The 26,051-nt window shown below is 36.0% G+C and overlaps 1 protein-coding gene and 1 pseudogene across 3 annotated transcripts in view; one reads left to right on the top strand and one right to left on the bottom strand.

Annotated features, from left to right (window-relative positions):
• Positions 1 to 26,051, top strand: part of LOC149781437 (ski oncogene-like) — a 154,619-nt gene that overhangs the window by 5,151 nt on the left and 123,417 nt on the right. The gene's annotated exons all lie outside the window — the stretch shown is intronic.
• On the bottom strand, positions 14,627 to 16,415 carry LOC149781438 (E3 SUMO-protein ligase ZBED1-like; annotated as a pseudogene). Its single transcript, XR_016414721.1, has 2 exons — positions 15,702 to 16,415; positions 14,627 to 15,200 (listed from the first exon to the last, which is right to left on the bottom strand). The product of XR_016414721.1 is annotated as an E3 SUMO-protein ligase ZBED1-like (transcript).

Here is a 26,051-nt window from a genome sequence, read left to right as displayed (position 1 = left end):
AAATTGAAATAAACCCATACATTTTGATTTCTTCCCATAATCACAGATAAAATTGTCCAAGATTGTTAGATTAGGATGTAGTTGAGTTTTCCAGGTTTCTTTCTTTTGATGACCCATTCAGTTTCATTGCCACCACAATAACAAACTAGCATTTATTGAGCCATCCAAAGTTGGCCTTGGCTGCGACTTCAGTAACGTGCACTCTTTGTCAAAGCAAGGTAATTAGATTCGGATGTAGTCAGTGATCCTGGCTTCTTTCTTTTTATGAATCGTTCTCATTGGATGAGTGCATCAGCTTTGGCCAATCAAAATGTTCATTCCACTAATTCACATTTTTTTAACTAGACTGTTCAGCCAATGGAATTTTGGTTACATTGAAAAAGCTCTCGCTCCATGTAAAAAGTTTGTGAAAGTAGCACACGCTCGAGGATTCAGAATTTGTTCAGTCGATTTACATCTTCAGTCATGTTTGCTTTTCAGCTTCACAAACATTGTTAACACATTGACCCCTGGTGACAAGTTAATGTGGCAGTGGGTAGTAGCCTACTGCCAAGCTCTGTAGCGTCATGGTCATGCATGATGCACTAAAGTGGGTGGTATTATAGAAAGGTAGACAGATATAGCTCTGCAATGATACCAAATAATCTGGAATATCTAGTTGCACTACAAAATACAGATAGAAAAACTGCATTATTGGGACCCGACTTTTTTTTAACCCAAAATTCGCCTTTGCAAAAAGTAGGATAAGATGGGCATTTGGAATAAAGAGTGGTCTCCATACAAAAATAATGGCTCCGTTTCGCAAAAAATAAAAAGAGTCCAACTTTTACCCTTCTGCTCATGTGCAAGTCAAATAGCCAATGAAAAATGATGTTTCTAATACAACTAGGCAGTATGTTATTGAAAGATGACCGGGAATTTGATGTTTTCGAGTCTGTTCAGAAATGGCTTTCAAAATGTGTTTCCTACTCGATTTTCGGGCAAAAATGAGGAATCACCTCTGAAGTATCCCTTGCTTTAAAACATGTCCTGGGCTGATCATAAACTTATGCAGTCTCAGTCAGATAAGGAAAAGGGACAAGCAAGACTCTGTAGGGTCCTCAGAATTATGTGTGAGGCATGAAGAGAAGTAGAGTCCCGATGTGATTTAATATTGACTCAGTATGGAAAAGTAGTGGATGAAGTTATCCACTCGGAGAATCATCCCTTGAAATGCATCAGCATAGCTGCCAACCCTCACGAATTTGGTGTGAATTTCACAACTTTTTCAGCGATTCACGGATTCACGCCGTAAGACAAAAATTCACGAATTTTCCGATCCTCAGTTATTTTAAATCTTTAATAAAATAACCGATTTTCCGTTAAGCGCTAGTCGTGGTATTTGCAGTTGCCGAAACGGTCCGGTACCGCTGGTCACGATATTAGTAGATCTACAGCCGATTAGTACAGTTGGCCCGGTCGCAAGCATTTTAGCCTATTTAATCTGTATGTATAAGAGTAGTTTTACAAGTGCTTTTGAGAGAAACTAGGGCCTAACCGGAAATTTGCTCCGCGCATGCGTCAAAACACTGATTCACGTTACCGGTCAGCATCGTTCAGCATCGCATTAAGATTTTGAAAATGTCTTCACCACCAAGGAAAAAGAAATGTATTACTCAAAAAGTGAAGTTTAATTTGGAATATATCAGAAATTGGCAATGCATTCTGCCATTAAACATTGATATTCATTCATGCTTTTTGCACTCAGTGTGCCATCGCAGAGACGATGTGAGGAAGAATGTCGGTTGCAAGAAACACGTAGAAGTTGGTGAAATTAAGAATTCGCAGGTTTCAGCTCTGGAATATTTTAAACCATTGGCGGAAGACCCGCAGGCTACCAACGCTTAAGCATTATTTGTGAGTTTTCTTGTGTCGAACACAATCTACCTTTATCAGCTGGAGACCATGCTAAACATTTGTTCTGACATATGTTCCTGGACTCCGAAAATCGCTTCCAGATTTTCCTGTTGAAGAACCAAAAATGCTGCAGCTCCTGTGCATTCCTCACAGCAACAGTGATAGCGAAAGAGTATTTTCTTTAGTGAGAAAAAAAAAAGACAGACTTTAGGACCTCCTTAGTGGCAGAAAATCTGTCAACAATTTTAGTCCCCAAGATCTACCAGCAGGCAAGAAGTCGGAACTGTTTAGAAAACAAATTTACGATCAAGCAGTTGAGGAAGTTCAAGTCTGCCACAGTATCATGTCTTAATAAATAAATATTTCTGCATATATGTAGTGTTTTATTTTTATTTTGCGAACTTGATACAGCGTAGTATTGATGGTCGGAGTAGTCAGAGTGGATGGAGTTATTGTCATGGTATTTTTCACGAATTTGTGTCCAAATTCACGACTTTTTATCCCTATTTTCACTAATTGTGAGCCTGGAAGGTTGGCAGCTATGCATCAGTAGAACAGATGACAGACTTGATGAAGTGTTTATTCTGTCCTTTCCAAAAGAAATGAATATGTTGAACAGTGGAGAGAGGATTTTCTGTCAACAAACAGGTATCTGTTGAGAACCTCAGTGGAGAGATCCTCAGGGCTCAAAGGCTAATCATTGACACAATGAGAAAGCAGGTGGATCTTTGGAAATCATCATTAGCAATGAAATGATGACATTCCTCCTCTGCAAGACAAAAGTACCATGCCTATCTGGATAAGAAGAAAGCAGAGGAGGAGCATGAACAGAAAATCAGAAAAGGAAAGAAACAGGAGTTAGCAATGGATGAAGTTGAAGAACTTAAGCCAAAAAGCTGCCTCTTGAAGCTGTCATTGCCAGCCTACATGCTTCCTCTGTTCAGAAGGCAGAAGAAGCAGAGTTAAAAGGACTCATTGTGCTTGTTACAGAGTCAAATGCTCTTAGGAAAAGAGCAGAGGAAACAGTGGTGGCTTCTCTTTCCAAAATGATTGAAGAGAAAAATCAGCAAAGTTGATTATAGTTCTGTAATAATGCATTTAAAGAAGTGCTGATGTCTGTTAAGAAAGCAATTTATTTTGTATTAAATCTGATGCATAAGTTACATATTTCTGAAATAACAATGAATGTTGACCTGTCTTCCAGATCATTATTAAGCAATTTTAGGAAATTAATTTCATCATTAAACAATATTGTAGTATTCTGCATTCATTGTTTTCTCATATAACATCAGTTGCATACAAAATGTTAGCGAAGATTTCTTGGAAATCTGTGTGGTCTTTGAAAGTTTGGGCAAAGCTTTGAATTTACCATTCAGAATTCTGTATGAACCCTGGTAAAGAACCTTTAATATATGTGAATTAAGCATTTTCATTTGGATCAATTTTAGATAATACCTTTCGTTCTCCAACACGCATCTAGCAAGCTTCATTTTACCCATTAGGTTGTTCCACATCTTGAGTGTACCTACCCAAATTAGGCTCACCCACTGGAAACTTCAAACATATATCACTAGCTATTGTCAGCCAATTAAGTGATATGTGAAATCGTGGTTTATAACCTGTTCTCTTTGCGTTTTAATTGCTACAGTTGAAACTGCGTAAAAGTTTTTAATCAGATTGTGCTGTGTTATGGCAGGTATGTCAACATCTTGAAAATACATTTCTGCTTTCTGCATTTCATCAGTTGTCTCCGACAAGTCAGATTTTTTTAACAGCACATTTAAAAAAAAATCTTTGTACTTTCTATAAGTTATAAAAATTGCGGTTGAAAGGATTTATAGACTTGTTTGAAACAACCCCAGTGCCATCATCATGAGAACAAATGCATACATTTCAGATACCGTTCGTCCTAATTTTTTGTTGCCAATTAAACTTTACCGTTGCTGTTCATAGACAACACACTGAAGAATTAAAGTCAATAGATGAATGAATTTAACCAGTTTCTACAACTGAATCGACAAAGCCAACTGGAAAAGTACATCTATTTTTAGAGAGGGGTTTTCTTTATGTAACCATTGACTTTTTAGGTTCCTTATGACAGTCCATTGATAGGATTGCAAATATCAGGTTTTATTATGTGTATACATAATTGGTGTAATGTTAGACATTGTTTTATCTACTCATGCATTATGCATCAAATACACAGACTTTTATGATTTGACGCACAAAAATCTTCGCTGTGTGTAAATTGATGCACCTCAATGTTAAATTTTGCTGATTAACACAAAACAAAAGTTTGGTCTAACTACTTCAATGGCTTGGTTACAACTCTCCCAAATGGAGAAAAAATATGCACACCAGTTTCTTATGTGACATGTAACTCAGATCATTTGTAGCAACAGATGTTAGAACCATATATTACCACACCCAAGAAAGAGTCAGCAAATAAACACGTGGTTTTAAAGTGATTCTCACGAGAAACTGTTATTTTATGAGCACACTTGTCACATAGTAAAACAACAATTTCCATTCGCTCAATTGTATACCTTCCAAGATACTGCCAGTGTTTGACTGGAAACAGTGTCAAATGCACCGAAAAAAATAGATCCGAGAAAGTGAAAAAAAAATTCTGGCCATGTTTATGACCAACTGATGATAACAGTAATTTTATCAAACCAGTGGAGCCATCATCATCCAAAGATGAGTTAACGGTTACTCATAAGATAAAAAATAATTTTGTTCAGCAATGGTTGAAAACATAACAGCTGCCTCCATTTTCAAAAAGAAGTCCAGTTGATTTTTTGTCCAGAACAGGATGTTAACCACCTTTTGGAATAGGCTTGTGATTGAGAAAAAAGAGAAATCTGATGCTTTTCAAGATTGATGGTGAAGACAGAAGTACCTTCAATTGTGAGAAGCTTTGAAGAAATGGAAGAAAACAAAATAGAGAAGAATATATGAACTTATGAACATGAAATGATTGATTAAATTGTGAACGGTTTACTCTGTCCGAGTTAAATTCAGAAGAGTTCTTACTGAGAACATGGCATGATGTGTGGGACAAGTTCTCTGTTGCCCAGTCAGATTAGTACATTCTAGTCAGTACTGCCTAGTGTAATGTTTTCTTGTATAAAAATATTTAGAAAACATGCCTTATTGGCTTTAGTTTTATAACTAATATTTTTGCTGTGTGTTTAAACAGTATAATTATTTTTAAAAATACTGAAGACTGATCATTGGCTTGAATAAGAATCATGTTTGGATTTTGACTTAATGTTTTCTGCATTGATGAGTCAAATGACTTACACGAAGCCATTTGTAGTTACAACACTGGTTATGCATTGGTTAAATAGTATTTAATTTGCAGTTTTTTCTTCGTATTTTCACAAAAATATGTGAACTCGGAATAAAACCTTGACCTTGAATTCCACAAAATAGCATTATCTTGTATGTTTCTGACATACATAATAGCAATTAAAGCTAAATCTTCAGTAACATGATATTTAGTCTTTCTCTGAATTGTATATTTTCCTGAATTTATTTGCCCAATGGTTTTTGAAAAGAGACAATTTAAAAAGCAGTATATCCCAGACTCAGAGATGTCTGCCAGTATTTCTCTGTGACAGGATCACTTACAGCTTGAAGCTGATTTTTATGAAGAAAATAATGTAATGGCAGTTAAAATATTATTGTTTCTGATTAAATTCTGAAGTCACAAATTGCTATTTACATAAGTTTAAGTTTCAAAACACAAGTCTGTATGTTTTTAACATCAGAGTATAACTTGCAGCAATCGGGCAGTAACAGTTGCTAACTTGAACAGGAAAGGGTTAATCAGCTGTTAAAACACATGCCTGCAAATGTGCACGAGTTTGTTTATCGGCACAGTTGATATCAACACCAATTACTTGCTTGCTTGAAACCTACAGTTCGCATTGAGCCAAAACATAACACTATAACTAACTTGGACAAGGTGAGAGAGCATCTAAAAAATGGTCAGTCACCATTCCATTCCTCTAAAATATCACATGGCAAAGTCATTTTTGCTTTTCTAACTGCTGTTGTGGCGTTTAATGCCAGTTTTCAGCACATGATAGGCAAACTTTCTCACATACCCACATTGGCTGAATCTGAGACTCAAACCCACGCAGACAGAGGTGAGATGGCAGTGATCCATTACTGATGGCGCTTTAGACCACTCGGCCACTTTGGGCCCCCTTTTCTAACTGAATAGGTCACCCACTTTGCCTGGTAGCATGAAGCCTGATTGATGAGAGAGATAGGGAACATCCTAGATTGGTCCATTTGTCACATCTTGGCTTCCATTTGATAACCAAAGGTTCACAATCGAAAGTCTGTTGCTGTGGAACTTTATGCTGTAATTTTTTTCATAATGCATCACATCGGGCTGTAAAGGTTAGTGTAAATATTGAGGATTGTGCGATTTCCTACATTGTTGTATTGCATCATGTAATAATAAAACAAAATGCAGATTCAGCTCTGGTTTGTGTCATGCTTGTAATCACCCCAAAACTAAACAACAGACTGTACAAGATACAGTTTGGGTATTCAGCCTTAGGTACCCTGTTGGTAAATTCAGCGTTAAAAAAACATTTGTCACAGAGAAATATATACAATTTGCATTCACAGTTTGGAAAAATGTGTTGTCCAGAGTTTTACCTTGAGTTGTCCCAGGCAGTGGATTTTTCTATTGTTGCACAGTATTTGTTTTAATCAATTGTGTCTTTGAAGCAATAGTTATTATCTCAGATGTCTGTATGAAGCAAGTTAGTACAAAGTTATTACTAATATGCCTGTGAAGCAGATAATATGTAAATATACTGTCTATACATATTGAAATGTCACTGAAAGTCTAGATCTGATTATGTTATGTTCACTGAAAATGAGACATGTCAGAAAAAAATGCAAATAAAACAGTGGGGGGAAAATACATAATGATGGACTTGTGTTTACTTTTTGTGGATGCTATGGTAGATGATTAAACATCTTTGTTGTATCACAAGTCTATTTTTAGTTCACTTAAATGTAAGCAGTAGTGCATTTCTTTAACCAATTTCCCCCAAAGAACCCCACCTGACCGACATTCTGTGGTCATAGTTGTATAGACGACTAAAAAAGCCATCAGAAAGCATAAGGGCTGGTTGCTTTATATAGTTTTATTGACAACTTGATCTAGGTATATGTGATGTACAAGTATAGCTTGACCAGCCTAGGGCAAAATGGTGACAGGTTTAGCAAAAGTTACAGTAGTTGTTGATGGTATTTATAAATGCATGGGGGGGGGGGGCCTGTCTTTGAATATTGAAACTACTAACCATTTACAGATGAAGACAAGTGAAACTTGTATATGACAATATTGATGTTGGCTGTATTAATTAGAAGTCAAAATTGTTGTTCATGCTTTACATTCAGAAAAATATCCACAGGTACCTCGTGTATCTTGCAGGTTGTGGTTTTCAGCACATCATGTGATAACCACTCAAAAATATAATGCTCTCTTCTTTCTGATGTGATTCCACTAACACTGACCCTTGCAGAGATGGCCTCACTCTAAGTTTTGGCCTTGAGCGATTGACCCCACCCCCCGTATAGCATCCTTGGCTTATAAGAGTTCCCTCCATGGTGCAGGTAGTGCAAATTAAATAGTTCCCATCATGGTACATAAAGGCATGTTAGAGAGTTCCTCACTGTTGCCTGTAAGGCACATATAAAGATAAATGATTCTTGGATTGCATTTGGTGTATCTCAGGCTTACTGAATCAAGTTCACTCATTGCCAAAGAAGCACAAAACTGTCAGTTTCTTTGGTTGACAGTAATGTCTTTCTGGTTTTAATTAACTTGGGTACCAGGTAAGAGCACATGAAAATACATAGAAGAAAAGATGACATCTTTATTGAAGAAAAACTCTGATGTGCTTATTTTCAAACTGTACAGGAAGGATATCATGTAGAATGAAATACCTTAAAATTCTGAAGGTCGTTATTGAGAATGTAAAATTAAAATCCTAGCACACAAGGCATAGTAAATGAAAGCTAATGATGACAGGTGCTGTGGTTGTGGATTTATTAATTTCTGCAAACAAACATTTTACTTTTTCAGCATTATATACTTGAAATCTGTGAATGGTCAGATTGCAGCATGGCATGCTGCAATTTATTTTTCAGCTACACTAATGGTGACCTAAACAGTGGACATGGTCATTTTCACACTCAAAATCTGTGATTGACTCATTTTATTCCCCAGGGTTGTAAAACTGAGGGTTAAAAAAAACACCTGGGGGTCAAATAAAAAATGTGGGGTCAAAAATGTACTGAAAAATTTTCATCTGACTTGTACTTTTTCAGCTTGAAATAGTAAATTGCAACTTGCACAGCACACTCTCGCTCTCTCTCTCTTTCTCTCTCTCTCTCTCTCTCTCTCTGTGTCTCTCTCACTCTCTAAACATACAAATAAACCAACATGCACAAATAACAAACGAATGCATTATCCATTCAAAGAATAATTTTATTAGTTCATTTTTCTTTTAAAGTCTTACTTTTAACAGTCTCCTTATAATCTTTTTGGGGGTGGCCGAGTGATCTAAAGTGCTCACTATTCCGGATCACTGCCATTTCACCTGTCTGCGTGGGTTCGAGTCCAAGGCTCAGCTAGCGTGGGTACGTGGGAAAGCCTGCCAGTAGCTTCTCGTGGGTTGCTGGGTTTTCCAGGGTTCTTCCTCCACCAGTTATACTGGCCACCATGTATAGCCTATATTGTGCTGAAAATGGCGTTAAACCCTAGAACAACAGCAATATAATCTTTTTGAAGCAAAATTATAGACCATCACATTACATACAAGCCAATACAAAAAGCCTAATAAATATTTTTAACCAAATGGCAGTTAACTTACTGCCTGTCATAAAATCATCAGTTTCATTGTACGTGTACTTAGTCCTAGAACAAATTTATCCAAGAATCAAGGAGGCTAATGATTCATCTTGTTTCTAATAAGTTACACTTGAACTTTAAGATCTTTCTTTTTTGCAGCAAGGTAAAAATCAACAAAATCTGCAATGACCCTCTGACTGTGTAATCCAAATAAACGCATTTGTCTTGGCAAGTTTACTGATTTCTTTGTTGTGAAAGAATGTTTTGGGTTATAATGTGCTCTCCAGATATCTTGTGGTTAACGAGGGTAGATTTGTTAAAATTCTTAAACACTGTCACGAAAGGATTATTCACTTTTGCAGCTTCGCAATCACATGATCAGAAGTCACACCAGTAATCCTAATGGATGTGCCATATTCCAGTCAAGGGAATCATTTTCTCCAGTTTTCATTGAAGTTAGATCCACAGTTACTATTTTGCATTCTGTTTCTTTCACTTTCTTCGCTAATGATTCTTAGTGCACGACATTTTAATCTGGAGATCACTTTCTAGTGCAACAAACATTGAGGTTAAACATCAAGATGGCATCTTGCTGTGCTCGATGGAAATCGCGTGAGAGCTTGCGAGATTATGGGAAGCTACTCCATCATAACATTGCCAATGCTAGTCTGGTTCCTTATTTCGTATGTTCCCTGTGTTGCGCTATGCTATATGAATAGAGGTGCGCAACACGGGGAGTAAACAAAGTGGGGAACCATTCAATGCCTATGCTTGAAGTATACATGATGCCACCACTTGTCCAATGCATTGGATATTAAATAAATCCTGATCGAATTAGGCAAATCCTTTGCGTCAAAAAACGCATGGCAACAAAATGTGTGCGTCAATTTTCTCCAGCGTGCATCTCTGACGCACAAATGTGTGTCAATGGAAACTATTGATTCAAAGGTTACAGTACTGGAGAAGTGAAGATCATTGCAAATTAAACATACATGTGCAGTTTATTGAATAAACTAGATTCATTTAAGGGTATTAGGGCTTTCCTTATCAGCCTGGGTGGTTTACCTGGCTACTTTTTTGTACACCCTATTTTAAAAGTAAAAATGCCTACTTTGGCAACTCATCCTCCAACTTTAAATCTAATTGTTGTTGTAGGGTTTAATGCCAGTTTTCAGCACAAGATAGGCCATACATGGCAGCCAGTATAATTGGTGGAGGAAGAACTCTCAACAAGCCCGAGAAGAACGACTGACCCATGAGAAGCTACTGGCAGGCTTTCTCATGCATCCATGTTAGCCAAGCCTGAGACTCAAACATGTGCAGACAGATGTGAGATGGTAGTGATCCATAACGGTGAGTGCTTTTGGCCACTCTGGGCCCGAATCTAATTGAAGTTCCTTTTATTTACCTTACATTTTTATTTTTAAATGATCCAATTGTTGGACTTGGAAGGGGCCAGTGTGCCCTGATTTTTCCATTTCCAGGATTATACTGCCTTAGCTATAAGCTCCAGTTGGCTGTTTTGATTAACCATTTGGAAATTTAATGGGCCACCTAGAAAATTTGATAGACTGAGTACTTTCAATCTGAAAACCCTTCGCTGCATGGTGATGCATTTTGATGACAGCTCCTTAATTGTACTGTGATGTCTTTTATTCCTTTCATGATAAACTGATGATTATGGTACCTCCAAAGTAAAGTTTAACTATCACTTATACGGCTGATGAAATGAAAGTTAATGTGGAGTAAATCATTTAACTTAACTGCAAGATTGAATCAGCTATAATGTTTGACATAAAATCCTGCATTTGATATAACCTCTTGTTTGTTAACTTGTGCTCTTCACTTAAAAGGTGTGATATGATGAATACATGTGAAACTTTCAATGTTACATTTGAAAGATTTTTGATAAGATAGAGGGGAATATGTCATACTTTTTATCACTTCAGTTAACTGTTTTCAATGTTTTACCAAAATAGATGAAGATCAGAGCAAACTTTGAACTTTGTTAAGTTATGTGCTCATAGTACCTTGGTGACATTTGTTCATTGCTTAAATTTATATTCAACATTTAAGCAAACATGTATGACCAAAAACCACATTTTATAAATATATGGATTTTCAATATTTCAAAAACATTTAGTCACTTATTGAAGTTACTGGTCCTTAATGGCAATTTTGGTCCTAGAATATAGCCAGAAAGACTAGTAGCTTCAGAAATGTAGTTTATAGCAACACTGCCAGGCTGTATATTTCTCACAACATAGATCGCTAGTTGCGCAACTTCTCAAACCAATGGTGGAAGGGTTGCACAAATTATTATGCGGCTACTGCAATTTGTTGAACTCAATGTACACTTTGTTTTTAAACAAAATTAAAAATAAAGGTTATGTCTTGGTTGTTTAGTTTAGTGGTGATCTCAATTAAATTTAATGAGATAGATTTTGTGTTTGAATACAAGCATCTGTATAATTGAGATCTGCAATTTTTACAGAAACTGTAAGGGGTTCTGATATTATTGTCTCATAGATGAGTACGAAAAAACTGATCCATTGATCAGTCATACCAGAACTGTATATAGCATAAGAAGCAGTGAATTTTAGGAAAGTTGAAAGGGAAGATAACCAATTTCTTTATGGTAAGATTACCTGCTATTATTGAGCAAGAGGAAAGCTTTCATGTTCTGATAAGAACTGAATATGTCACACAAATTGATGATACAACAATAGTCAGAAGTGTGACCATGACACGTGAAGAGAATGGTGGGGTGTGGAAGTAAGAAGAAATAAGAGAAAATGAACCTAAATTCCAATACAAATTGTTTAAGACTGTTTAAGGAAAGAACCAAAAAGAAGGGATGTTATGTATTTGCTGTTAAGAATATAAGAAAGTCCATTTACTTCTACTAACTAAAATGGTTGCACGAAGTCTGCAACATTGATTGAATACATCCTTGTATTGTGACTGTGATCTTAAAATAAATAATAGAAAAGAGTGTTGAAGTGTTGTAAACTTCAACAAATACTTTTCTTCCCTAGAATACAAAGCGAAATGTAAAAGAACTTATCATATTGCAAATTAAATCCCAGATAATCATAGGATGACCAAATCAATAAAGTTCTGAATAATCTTTTTTTGTATTCCTGCCAATTTCCAATGATAAAGGCATTGATATGCCTGTACTGACCTGTAGACTCAAATGTAATAATGTACCAATGACTAGATTTGTGACGATGTCTTTTGTTCAATCACAATGTATAATCATAGGTTTCCTAGTTTGTATTCACTATAATTCCTAGTTAGTCTCTTTCTGAGAATATTATTGAGCACTTTGTATTTCCAGAGAACATTAATTTTTTTAAACCCAAATCAAAATCTGAATTAATCAATATGATTTCTGCATGATACGTTACCTAATGTAAAATTGTATTCTATAAGACTCCAAATGTTTACAAGATAAAATCTTTTCTAAAATCATAATATTGGATGTGGTAAACACAATATCCTTGACTGAGACCAATATAAATATGTTTACTTCTATTGATAATGATCCTAATATTTAACCCAATCTCATAGAGAAAATATTAACACATTGACCCCTGGTGACAAGTTAATGTGGCAGTGGGTAGTAGCCTACTGCCGAGCTCTGTAGCGTCAAGGTCCTGCATGATATACTAAAGTGGGTGGTATTATAGAAAGGTAGACAGATGTAGCTCTACAACGATACCAAATAATAAGTTCTGGTTGCACTACAAAATACAGAGGGAAAAACCTCATTTTTTGGACCCAATTTTTTTCAACCCAAAATTCGCCTATGGTCAGAATCCAATTTTATGTTCAAATTTTAGACTTTTTGGTCTCAGATCTAAGGCAGACTGGAATGAATTGCAAACATACACATGAACCTTTGCAAAAAGTAGGATAAGATGGGCATTTGGAATAAAGAGGGGTCTTGATACGAAAATAATAGTTCTGTTTAGCACGAAAAAAACAGAAACTCTAACTGTTGCCACTCTGCTCATGCGTGAGCCAAATAGTCAATGAAAAACGATGTTTCTAACACAACTAGGCATTAGGTTATTGGAAAATCACCTGGAAGTTGATGTCTTAGGATGTATTCAGAAATAGATCTCAAAATGTGTTTCCTACTAGAATTTCGGGTGAAAACGACAAAAACGTCCAGGGGTTAATGTGTTAAATAGATATTAGATCTTTACAGAAAAAATTCATATATTTTGGTCAGGTACTTGTTGAACTTGATTTTGAACAATGTGAGCTACAAGATACAATTTTGCATAACCCACTGCATTTAATAAATTTAAAAAACTTGCAAATTTGCAAGGTAGGTATGCATAACACTTGCTACATGTGATCCTACAACAGAAATATCCCAGTGACAATTTGATTGAGTTGTGGAAAATTATGTTTGAATATCATGAAAACCAGTTTTCTAATTAGTTTAAATTGCCCAAACGTGCAGTGGTCAACCTGGTTTAAAATCACATATAGCAACTTAAATCTGCTGTGTTAAATGACATCTGCAAACTTTACAGTTACATAGCCTTTTGTTTGTGTTGCCGCTTCATTTCTGTATCATGGATGGTATGGTGTTGGCTCCACCAGTGTTAAAAGTTGATTAAATTCCTGGCGTGCCATAAAAATATCATGCAAGGGGCCACTGCTGTACCCTTTGCAGTTCTACAGATTTGGAGGTAGCTGTCTGCATTGAATAAAAGATTATTTAGTTTTAGGACAAGCTCTAGAAGTTAACTATTAAGTGAGGGGCTGGATTTCTAAAGTTCTTGTTTCTGGAGTTCCAAAACCAGGAATCTTACTGGATACACTGAATAGGGGTGAAACGATACGCCTGTGCCACGTATCGATACGATACATGATACACAGCCTACGATACGATACATATCGATACATGTATCAAACTGAAAATGGGATTATCACAGTACATTTGATTAATCATGTGAATGTATATGTTGAATGGTATTTTCAAGTTCAAATAGTGTCAAATATGCAATGTATCAGCAGTGAGTCACCTTGTTAACCTGTTATGTATAATGATAACAGAGAAAAAATTGAATCAAGATACAATGTCACGACTACTAACATTGTTGTTCTGTGTAACCAAATAAAATATAACAAAATCTTTGATGTGTTTCTTTATCCTTCATTCAATAAAAATGAAATGTTACAAGTTTTGTGTCTGATTCATCATGCAACAACATACTGGAACAAAATAATATATTAAAAAAGTACACGTAACACAAAAATACAACAAAAATTTAAAATGCTTAGGATAAATTAAATTAAAATACAAAATAAATTTAAAATTATTGGGATTCAGAAATAATAATTATGCAGTGTTAAACCTGAGATCTGTTATATCAATCTATATCACACAAACACCCAACTGCAGTGTAAAAACTGAGATCTGTTATATCTATCTATAACACATACAAGCACCCAACTGCAGTGTCAAACCTGAGATCTGCTACATCCATCTTTATCACACAAGCACCCAACTGCAAACAATGTTGAGCCGGAGATCTGTTATATGAATCTATAATACACAGCACCTAACTGCAAATAATGTTGAACTTTATATATGCTATATCAGTCTATAACGCACAAGCACCTAACTGCAAACAGTGTTAACTGTAATTTCACATAAATTGTCATGTGTATTTGAATTCAGTAACTGAATTAAAGAAAAGTTCATGATGATTGAAAATGATATCCTCATCAACATAAATGTGTTTTCCAGAAAATGAATGAGCCTTCTTAAGTCACAAACTCATTGTTCTAAAACTATCTGGCAATTGTGATGACTCTGTAAAAGGCATAAATGAACTGAATTAGATCATTCTGCATAACATATGCACAAGACTGTCAGACTACTCGTCACAACTTTCAAAGTTTCATATTCTTCTTCAAAAAAATCAAAATATCCACATTCTCCCCAGTCAGAGAGGTTCTTTGTGCTGATACAACATCTCCAGCAGTTGAAAAGACTCTTTCAGATGGCACTGATGTTGCTGAATAGTCAACAACATCTTGGCTAGTTTGGCCAGCAAAGGGAATGATGTTTCGTTGAATTTCACATCAGTGGGTTGTCACCAATATGTATACTAGATGTCTCATTCCTATAACGGGTTATCTCTGTGTCAGCCCTCTGAAAGAGGGACTTTGATGGCTCCACCTTGACCACGTACACATCTCCAAAAAGATCTTCAAGTGCACCCTTTTTCACTGGAGGCTCATCAACTTCAACCTTCGCTGTTGCTGCTGGTCTGTTATCTCGTTCTGTAACTTGTACTGCAGGAAGCTGTGGTAGTGGGGGAAGACTAGATGGTAGTACATGAGTGAGTTCATCAGTCTTCTCTGTCTTCACTACTGTTTCACACTGTAATAAAAATCAAAATTATATAATATGTACTCCTTAAGTTAATACGAATCTCGCAATTTTATGTTAATTAACATTTTAGCATTAATTCACTGGCATTTAATATAAATAAAACAACATGATTTTATCAATATAAGATCAATATTGAATATTAAGAAATATTTGTGTATATGAAGTTATGAACTTCAAACAATGAAGTTATGTAATAGTTTGTGTGTTTGCTCTTTGTGTGTGTGTGTGTGTGTGTGTGTGTGTGTGTGTCAGTGTTTCAGAGGGAGATGGAGAGAATCGTATGACATAAGAACTTTGAAGGTGACTCTGGGGCATACCAAGATCAGTGGTGCATCTAGGGTAACCTTTGGGGACAAGTGTCCAATTTTAACTACCAAAAGAAATTTCATATATCCTTAAAATCTTGAAAGGGGACAATAATATTATGTTATACTTCAACTGCTGCACGTAGATAACACAACGATACTCATATGTAAACTTTTGACTTACCTCATTGACCTTCACTGTTTGCATGACAATGGAAGCATATATTTGGGTCCTTGTAGCATCGTCTACATCAGTTAGAGCCCTAAATCTTGGATCTAGGGCACAACTCTGCAACAGAAACTGCTGCGTGTCCTTGTCATTGTATCTTTTGTCTAGGTCTTGGGAGATTGCCACCTTGACTGCCTTCACAAGTGCAGAGTCACTTTCTTGCACTTCCATTGCACTAATAATACGATGTTTAAGAGGAAAAATCATTGATATGGTAGGTGCTGCTTCATCGACAATATCGTTGTAATGGTTTTCATTGGTTTGAGCAGTTTGAGAATATCCTCTGCATTTGATACATCATCCTCTGATAAAGTGTTTAAGTCCGTCTCCCTCTGTCTGATTTCCTTACTTAATAGAGTAGCTACAATGGCAGGCTGCTGCTCTAAAAATCGATCAATCATATCATAAGAACTATTCCAACGTGTCTGGACATCTTGGATAAGTTTGTGTTTAGGAAGCTGCAACAGCTCTTGTTTGGATTTCAGCAGGGTAGTAGCAGTTGTACTGCGATGGAAAAACGAGACAATGTGCCGGATCCTCCCAAGAAGGCGTGACATCTGATGAACTTGCAAACCTCTCTGGGTTGCTAGATTTATAGTATGTGCAAAGCACTTGATATGTGGTGTGAACTTTGCCTCTTGAATAGCAACATCCATGTTAGCAGCATTATCTGTTACTATGGAGAGTAACTTGTGGGGCCTTTCCAGTTGCCATTCCTTACTGGCATCAGCTAGTACTGCTCCTGTATTTTTACCAGTGTGAGACTCGTGTAAAGGTCTCGTCTGAAGAACAAAGCTTTTCATGCACCATTCCTTATCAATCAAGTGAGCTGTGATTGTTATGTAACTCTCTGTAGCCCTTATAAGTCCAACCATCTGTAGTAATGGCCACTGATTCTGCCTCTGATATGGTGCTTTGCACTTCTTGTCTGGTGTGAAGGTATAGGTCTGGGATAACTTTCTCTGCGAAGTGTGTTCTTGATGGGATGATGTAGCGAGGTTCCAGGGTACGAATCAGATTTCTGAAACCTAGCGAATCAACCACTGAGAAAGGGCGCATATCATGTGCAATAAACATCGCTATATGCTTAGTGATTGTCTGTGATCTTTGTGATGATGGAATTAATGGAGACTGAAAAACTTCAGTCAATCTGAGCTGACCAGTGGTTGTTGGATGTGATGGCTTAGGAGTAGGAGGAACACTGACCTTGGGAGCTGAAATCTTGTCATCTTTAAAAGGAATTCCAATGGCAATGGTTGGGTGGTGCCGTTTTAAATGTGTAGACATATTTGTGGTGTTTCCAGTTTTCCTAAGAGCTGTAAAACACAGTTTGCAAACACACCTGGACTTGTCTACTTTTCTTACTCCATTCTCATACTCCACAGGATATCCAAAACAGTTCCAGGCCGATGATTTTCTAATCGCAGGTAACTCGAGTTCAATTTTTTCGGCATTTTGGGTCTGCTCCATTTGACCGGATGTTGGAATCACCTTGGTCACCCCGCTGTTTGTAGTTCATTGCATGAAAGCATCCCAAACGTCTTAGTGATTAAGAATAATCATAAGTTCTATCACCGGTTCCACACCCATACCGATAGTTTAGTCCCACGCAAAGAGAAAAGAATTGACACTTACATTATTATAATAATTTTAAGAAAAAAAATTTTCCTTCAGAAACTATTATTAATTTATGTCTTTGATTATATTTTTAAATTATGGTATTATTTAAAAAACAAAAAGTAATGTAATTTCCTAGTACAAGGAAACTCTTATCTATAGAACTGGTCCGGGTGCGGGAACGGAGATGACTAACTGAATCTCACACGCTATACTTCCTGTGTATACAAAACAACTACCGCGACAGTTTGGTCTAATGAGCTCCTAATTTAATTATCATAACTGCTGAAGATTTATGTAGCTATTATAAGGTAGATATCGTTTTGTATCGATTCTTCACCTTGTGTATCGAAATGGCAAAAGTATCGATGAATCGTTTCATCCCTAACACTGAATTAGAACATTGAAACCTAGCAGCCAAAGCTAAGAAGACTAGTGAAAGACAACCATACACTGATAAAATCTTCTATTTACAGCCAGCACATTTCAATTTAAACAATACTTTCGATTTGTTCATTAGTTACCAATATTTGGTACTAAAACAATGAAATATCTGTGATATCAGTTATGGTTATGACACTTTGTTTAATAGATAGTGATGTGGCTGGCCCATTTTAGGTTGACATAAACTAGTATACATCAACATTCAAGTTGAAACCTCAAGCATTTTCAAGCTTTGTTCCAGAAGAAATAGTTTTGTAAACATTTGTAATTTCAGCACTTACTTTTGTTTATCTACTCTTTAGCTTTTGTAGTCACCATAGCTGCCATTTTGAAAACCTAATTTCTTATGATGCCACCATGGTGGCCAGCATGGAAACTTTAGTTTTGCTACTTCTCCTAATGGAATGGTCATATCTCGTATATGGTTTTCCACAATAGGTTTTTAATGATGTTTGGTTGTTCCTAATTTGAAAAGGTGTATATGTCATATGCAGCATGTCCACCATATGGTTTCGGGGCCCCGAGTGGCCGAGTGGTCTAAAGCGCTCTCCGTTACGGATCATTGCCATCTCACCTCTGTCTGCGTGGGTTCGAGTCTCGGATTTGGCCAATGTGGATATGTGAGAAAGCTTGCCAGTAGCTTCTCGAGGGTCGGTGGTTCTTTCCAGGAATTTCCCGGGTTCTTCCTCCACCATTAATACTGGCCGCCATGTATAGCCTATCACGTGCTGAAAAATGGCGTTAAACCCTACAACAACAACAGTCACCACCAGATGGTTTCAATGCACAGCAGTGTAAAAAGGAAATGGTTTTATCTTGGATGTTTAGAGATTCTTTTTAGACAGAAGAGTACTAGTCCATTCAAGGAACTCTTATTTTTATTAATGGGTATACCTCGTGTTTAGTAAATTTTAAACAAATATCTTAAGAAATCTTGCTGGAAACTGTCAAAACTTAATGCTCTTTGCTGCTGCTAAGTTGTAATTTCATAGTAATGTTGATAGATTTTTGGCATATTTACAGTAGAACAATTTCAGTAGACAAAGGTAGCAGTATGTAAATGTTATGTATTACCAATGTACAAGACTGATTTCCTTTGAAGGTAAATCTGATTGTAGAAAAATCATGACTTATGTTAGTATTCAAATTCCTTGATTCTTTCTTGCAAGTTTCCAGCATGGCCATGATGTATATTATGCAGTGATCCATACTTAGCTGGCAATTGAATTGATGAGCATTTTATTGCAATCTCTTGTATGGTTAGCTGATTGATGTGTTTTGCTGTGGGCTGATGTTAGGGTCACTTTGTCCTGGTCACATGTCTGTACATACAGCTGTAGAACAGTATTGCATATTTAGGCCCCCTAAAATGAACATTTACTGTTGCACTGGGTTTAAAATTAGGGTAAGCATTTAATTTTGTTTAAATTTAGCTATATTTAATATTAATTTTTGTAAATGTTTGTACCATATGGTTAAAAAAAAAGGGCCTGGGTCAGCAGTGAGAAAGAGACAACAGTTGGCCAGCTGGAAATATCCCCATTTTTTGTTAGTCTTTTTCGAGTCTAATGAAACTAGATCTGCTGTACCATAATACTAATAAGGCTGTAGTCTCTGCAGGATTCAATGAAATAGTTTTGATATCGGGGATGGCAGATTCACTATTCATCCTGATCCAGTAAACTAAAATGCATTGTTGGATGTGTGAACTCCTGCAAGTGGCTCAAAGTTTACCTTAAAGAAGAAAAGCAAATTCAAAGTTTGAGACTGTTTTTCCCCGGTTGGTCTTTGCAGTCTGACTATTACATATATGCTAGAATTGGCATGTTGGAAAAAAATTACATTAAATATATGTGCCTACCTTAATTTTAAACTTGTGCAACTAGAAATATGTTTATTTTTGTTTGGCCATACCAGTATAGAAGACTGATTTCCCATGAAGATCAATCTGGTTGTGGAAAAATCTTGCCTTTTGATAGGGGATTCAAATTAACCCATTCTTTCTTACAAGTTTCCTGGCAGGGTTATGCAGTGATTCATACCAATCTGGTAGTTGCATTTTATTGCAGTCTCTTGCATGGATAGTTGATTGACATAATACCACTGTGGACTGATGGGTCAGGGTCACTTTGCCCTCAATCACTTACCTGTATATGTGGATCAGTGTACCCTGTTTACTAACAAAACTAGATCTGATGTCCCAAAATACTGATAAGGGTCTAGTCTCTGCATGAGATATATGCAGTTTTGCCTGCAGATCTGTTTATGTCATACAATCACAGAAATATCTATCCTTGTTGACATTTTCAGGTATTGAGTTGAGGGTTTAGGTTAGGTATTTACATCAGGTTTAATACACCCTGAAGGGTGTAGCAGGTTCAGGTCATAAACTGTGATGTGCAATTTATGCAGCTGTGACAGAAATATGGGAGAGATGAATCAATGCATGAATTAACCTTATGACCTCAGTTGTTGCATCAGTCATTAAAATAAAATCTCCACCGTTCTGTATAAAGATCTGACAGTTACCGCTTAGGGGTCATGTTCTGGTGACCTTTGTTTGTTGCTATAATTGCTAATTTTACGAGCCAGTTATAATGATGGAGTCTTACATATTCATGTTTGTGAGTATGAGCAGTATAGTTAAAGAGCATTAATGTGCGCTGTATGATTTAATTCACATTCAAGCTTTTGAAAGCTGCATTTCCATTGGCGAATGCAAAGGTCACCAGAACATGACCCCTAAATGGTCACTTTCAGATCTTCATGATGGACAGTGAATATCTGAATTTAGTCATGTTGTTGCATAAGAGAAATTCCTAAGGCCTATGACAAAACTAATCAACCATCTTGATATTCTCCATTTAGTAGAATGTATGTGCAGATTGGTCAGATGAACTGTCACTGCCCAGTGGGTCTTATATGTGGGTTGTTCAGTGGGTCTGTTAGGATCCCAATAGGACACCAATACAAGTTGGTCAAATTATCGATTATGATCCCAGTGGGCCACTTAAACAAGTTGGTGACAGTCTGTCAGGAGCCCAGTGTGACACCTATACAGATAGGACACCTGGTCCATCAGGAGGCTTAGTACTCACCTCTCTATGCCTGCTGTCATTGCAACTGAAATTTTTGTACATTTGACCTTTGACCCCATTTGTGGTGGGCCAAGGATGACACCTCTTGTATGTGGCTACCACAGCAGCAAAATAATATTGGTGAATTTAACCAAGTGGTTTAAAAGATTCTGTGTGAACAACATGTGGATGGACAGATAGAAATTCTCAAATTATTCCCACACTTGATACCAGAGATCATGATAAGTAGAATATTGGTAAAAACAATTTTACAAAAAAAAAACTTGTTTTTAACTGCAGTTGAATTTTAAGCATATATTTAAAAATTGTCAGCATATTGCTTGTCCCATAAGCAGTTGTTTTTTTTTCTCCATCTAGACCAGAAGAGCTTCTGGCATGGTCTTTAATCTTTCGTCCATCTGTTAGCACTAATTTCTTATTGCTACTCCACCTAGACTGCATGGAGAATTGCCATGAAACATTTCACATACTGTTACCCATCCTCTAAATGAAAATGGCTCTGCTTGGACACCCTGCATGGCTTCCACACTGGAGATCTTGACATTCTTATTGTTGCTTTTTCTGAATTGAAGAGCATGTCAAAATTGGGTTTTCTCTAAGATACTTATGATATCTTGTTGAACATAAATGAAAAGGTGCAGATGTACATGTGATGGCAATATGGTCAACACAGCAACCATCTTTAAAATCTTATTATTGCCACTCTTTTGGAACGAAAGTCATAGTAGCTTGGTTTTTTTAGCAAAACAAGTATAATAATGTCTAGCTGGTCTTAAAATTAAATGAAAATGGTGCCAATCTGACAGCCAGTATTGGGTGCTATATCAACCATTTTGAAAGTCTTATCACTACTACATTTAAATTATATTTACATCATGTTTTCAGCAGAAGACTTCTTGTGATGTTTAGTTAGTCCTAAATGAAATTGGTGCCAATCTAATGTCTAATATGGCTGCAATCATCCAGTTTGAAAATCTTGTTGTTATTGCTACTTGCTTTGAAACACAAGGTTTCTACTTAAAGACTTCTTATTATGTGTAGTTGTTTCTAAATAAATAGACATCTGATATCCAATATGGTCACCACCACAGCCATATTGAAAATATTTTTATTGTTTCATGTAAATATAGCCCTTCAGAATGTAAATTCATATTAACATGGGGTTTCAGCAAAAGATATCTTTCGATATCTTGTTGGTTCTAAATTAAAATGATGTTGATACGAGGTTCAATATGGTCACCACAGTGGAAAGGTAAAGGATTTTTTTCTTTTTTCTTTGCTTATTGGACCCACCATTTTCATGTCGTGGCTACTTTTTACTTAAAATCTCAAACTTACCCTACTTTTTGCAAAGGTACTAGTCTGCCTTGGATCTCAGGCCAAAAAGTCTAAAATCCAGATGCAAAATCGGGTTCCAACAACTGGCAAAATGTTGGTGTAAAAAGGGTTGGGTCTAAAACTTGTGTTTTTCACTGTATTTTGTATCACTGTCGAGCTACATCTGTCTGCATTTCTATAATACTACCAACTTTGGTTAAATTACTTTGACACTCCAGAGCTTGGAAGTAGAGCACAGCCACATGACCTTAAATGTATTGCTAATCTATAGGGTAATGGGTTCATGAAAATGACAACCCTTAATATGGCCACCATGGTGGCTGTTGTGAAAATATTGTTGGCTCTAATCTTGTTGTCACTGTTTCTCCTGGAACTAATTATTATTTTTATGGGGTGTTTTCACCAAGAGACTACTGATGATTAGAAGTTTGTCTTTAATGAAAATGGTGTCAATCTAATATCCAGCATGTGAATCACAATGTGCCATATAAGCCTGACAATTAAACAAGTCTGTGGTTTTGCAGTAGGTCACAGTTAGTGGAGGGATCCTTTGATCTTTACACCAGAATATACAGATAATTGAGTTTTTAGATCAGATTCTTTTGTGTTGATAACGTTACCAACTCCATGTAGTTTTTATGTTTCAAATGTCAGTCTGCCTAAGTAAGATCTTGTACAGGTCCAGATTAGTATGTAAACCAATGCAAGGTGCATGACCAAACTAGGTATCAATTTACACTACCAGTAGTACATGTACTTGTCAAAGTCAGTGTTAAAGTTAAAGTCAGATGTGTAACTAGGATACATTATGATACAAAAACACCACCTCCAGAAACCCTCCAGAATTGGACTCTCCAAGATGTTCACATGGGAAATTTCCATATGGCATTTTTTTAATTACCGTATATATAGTTGAGGGTTTTTTAAGAGGGGATAGTGTTTATAGGAGAACAATCAATATCTGTGAATAAATTCCTTGTAGTATAGTTCAACAATGTGTGTGATAAACCCCTTATACAATGTTTCAACAAAGTATGTGATAAACCCCTAATATGTTTCAACAAATTGTGTGATATGGGCCTTTGAAATTCTGTTACAACAATGTTTGAATAGTCTGAAATCAGGCTGCAAACTCCAGTTCTGGCAATCAGCTTCTTTAGTCTTAATGATTTAAGTCAAAAAAGATTCGTTTTACACACTGTATCGTGTAACGTTAGCAGAAATCTAAATTGCATACATGCCATCCCTTATGCTTTTGCAGACCTGCCAACCCTTATGATTTTGTCGTAAGTCTTACAAAAAATTACCCTTAAAAAACGAACTTAATGCATAAAAGCAAAGACTACAGAAAAATGATCGTTGCCAAACAATACGGATAGTTGAATCTGGGATTCATATTACAGTTAGTGAAATTAGTAAGGAACCAGACTAATTTACAGCAGCATCTCATAAGTTTTAAACTGCATCTATTTGTTCATGCAAAGCATCTGCACAATCAAATGACATCCAGCAAGTGGTTCATTTTTAAGACAAATGGGAAAATAAGCTTCTTGAAAAGTGTTAATAATCAACACAGAATAATAAAAAGAACGATTTCAGATTCCTGTGAATAAAAGTTGGAAGGGATACAATTACGTTTATTTGACATCACATATACATTTGAGTGTGTCTAGTGGTGAAAGTTTTGATTACCATCGTCATGTGAAATGGAAAGAGAATTTCTAAGAATTACATCAAGCTGAGAGAAAGCAACAAACCATTGAGCTGCACAGTGTTTAGTTCTGGAACTAGAGTTTGTACAGCTGTATTAGTGGTAAATAAAGTCTACATGTACTTTACAAACTTTTATCGTTAATTTAATTACATTTTCTGCCTTTATAATAGCAGTTCATGGTATTTTGTTACACTTTACTGAAAACTAGTCAATCTTACAGAGAAAAAAAATCAACTGTCTTATTGAGATGGACTCGTCAAGGCTGACATGTTTGCTTTTGGTGTAATCTTTGTGCTTTTTTTCACCTAAGAACATCTTGTGCTTGCTTGAGATGGATTATGGTACGAATAAAGCAATAAAAAGTTGTCTTTGTCATATTTATTACCATCTCTTTGAAAATATTCATAAAAGAGACACTACTGAGTAAGAATAGCATGTCAAGTTGCCCATTAAAGACAAAGGTATACTTTCCTAATTTTCTATATATAGCAACTGTATGACCCATTTTCAAGAAAACAGACAAGTTTCTTTAATTTTAAACTTTGCCTCATAGATTCCTTATATTGATAATCAAGTTAATCAAAAAGTCTGTAGTTTTAAAGACAATGGCACCAGATATTACCGGTAAGTGAATTGTGCTTTTACAGCTTGACTAGTGCATGAAAATTCTTAGAACTGATGGCTCTTTTTAAACTTCCAAACATTGCCAATCAGAAAATGGTCAAATCAACACTGCTTGACAAATTTGTACAGAAAAATATGAGAGGGATGTAATGCAGCACTTGTCATGCTCATTGCAGGATCAGTGGACTTCTTAACTGCTCTGCAAATGTTAGAGACATGTAGAATAGTTAAAGTGAGTGTTGAAAATTTTTCACTTTTTTGTGTGTGTTCTAGTTCTGTTCTAATCCACATGGCTTTTGCCCATTTTTTTCTAAGTATTATGACCTGCAGATTGGATAGTAATAAAAATAAAGGTACATTTTTCATACAGAATACTGTAATGATGGCATGTAATAATATATTAGCTATGATGTGGTAATTTCAGATAAGCAGGGGTTCTAATGTTAGTACTTGTAATATATAGATTACATGTTTTATGCTTATGTTACATGTTTTTATACACTTATGTCTCTCTTATGGTTGGTATGCCTAAAAAAAATTTTTATTGTTGTATAACAACATCTGTCTACTTTTCTGAAATACCATCCACTTTGATGTATCTTAAAATGGTGTTGATGTTACAGCTTGGAAGTACAACTTTGAGATGTGAAAATGTGGCACTGGGTAATGGGTTAAGATCAACATGAGTAATTCTAATATAAACCACCTTAATATAAAAACCTATGACACAATACTAGGACCAGGATGAGGCTCAAAGAATACTTCAACTTGTCAACAAGATCAGATCTATTAATAGAATTTTAATTAAGATCATGGAAGATATCAGTTGTACCAGAATTCCATGAGCGGAAAACCAGGTCTTCAACTCAAATCTAAGTAAACAATGGTTACCTACAAATAATAATAATCTTAGTATATAATCTACAATCACAGACAAAAGTTAGCTATGCAATATGTCGTTAACACAAAAATTGACATCAGCCATGTGGGCTCAAACTCCTACTGTCAATTATCGACACAAGTCAATCACACAATACAAACTAAATATACATAACAAAATGTAGAATGCCATGGCTATAGACTGTTAACTGCCTTTTCGTGGTGAGGCTTTCTTGCATTTGATCATGAATTAAACAAGATCAGAGAGTAAATTGGTCTTGAGAGATTGACAACAGTCAGATGAGAAATGGAAGTCTTTCATCCATGACAAATTTACGCATTTTTGGCATTGGTCATTGCCATGGATTTGGCACATAAATCTGGTTTTTATGGGTAGCAGAATACGTCGATTTTTGGCAGAGGCTTTATGTTGAATCTAATTCCAGCAGTTAGTTATAACAAGGAATTAGAAAGTTGTATATCTCTTTGTGCTGATAATCAAATCTTGTGTCATAAAGTACTGCTTTCATGGCTCTGTTCTGTATATACTATTCAGTGTAATATAGCAGTTTGTTTCCATGGCAGTGCATC

The sequence above is a fragment of the Sinohyriopsis cumingii genome, chromosome 15 (assembly GCF_028554795.1).
Source record: "Sinohyriopsis cumingii isolate HCF-2022 chromosome 15, ASM2855479v2, whole genome shotgun sequence".
In the NCBI taxonomy this organism is placed as follows: domain Eukaryota; kingdom Metazoa; phylum Mollusca; class Bivalvia; order Unionida; family Unionidae; genus Sinohyriopsis; species Sinohyriopsis cumingii.
The sequence above is the reverse complement of the archived record's forward strand: the minus strand, read 5'-3'. Positions and strand labels throughout refer to the sequence as shown.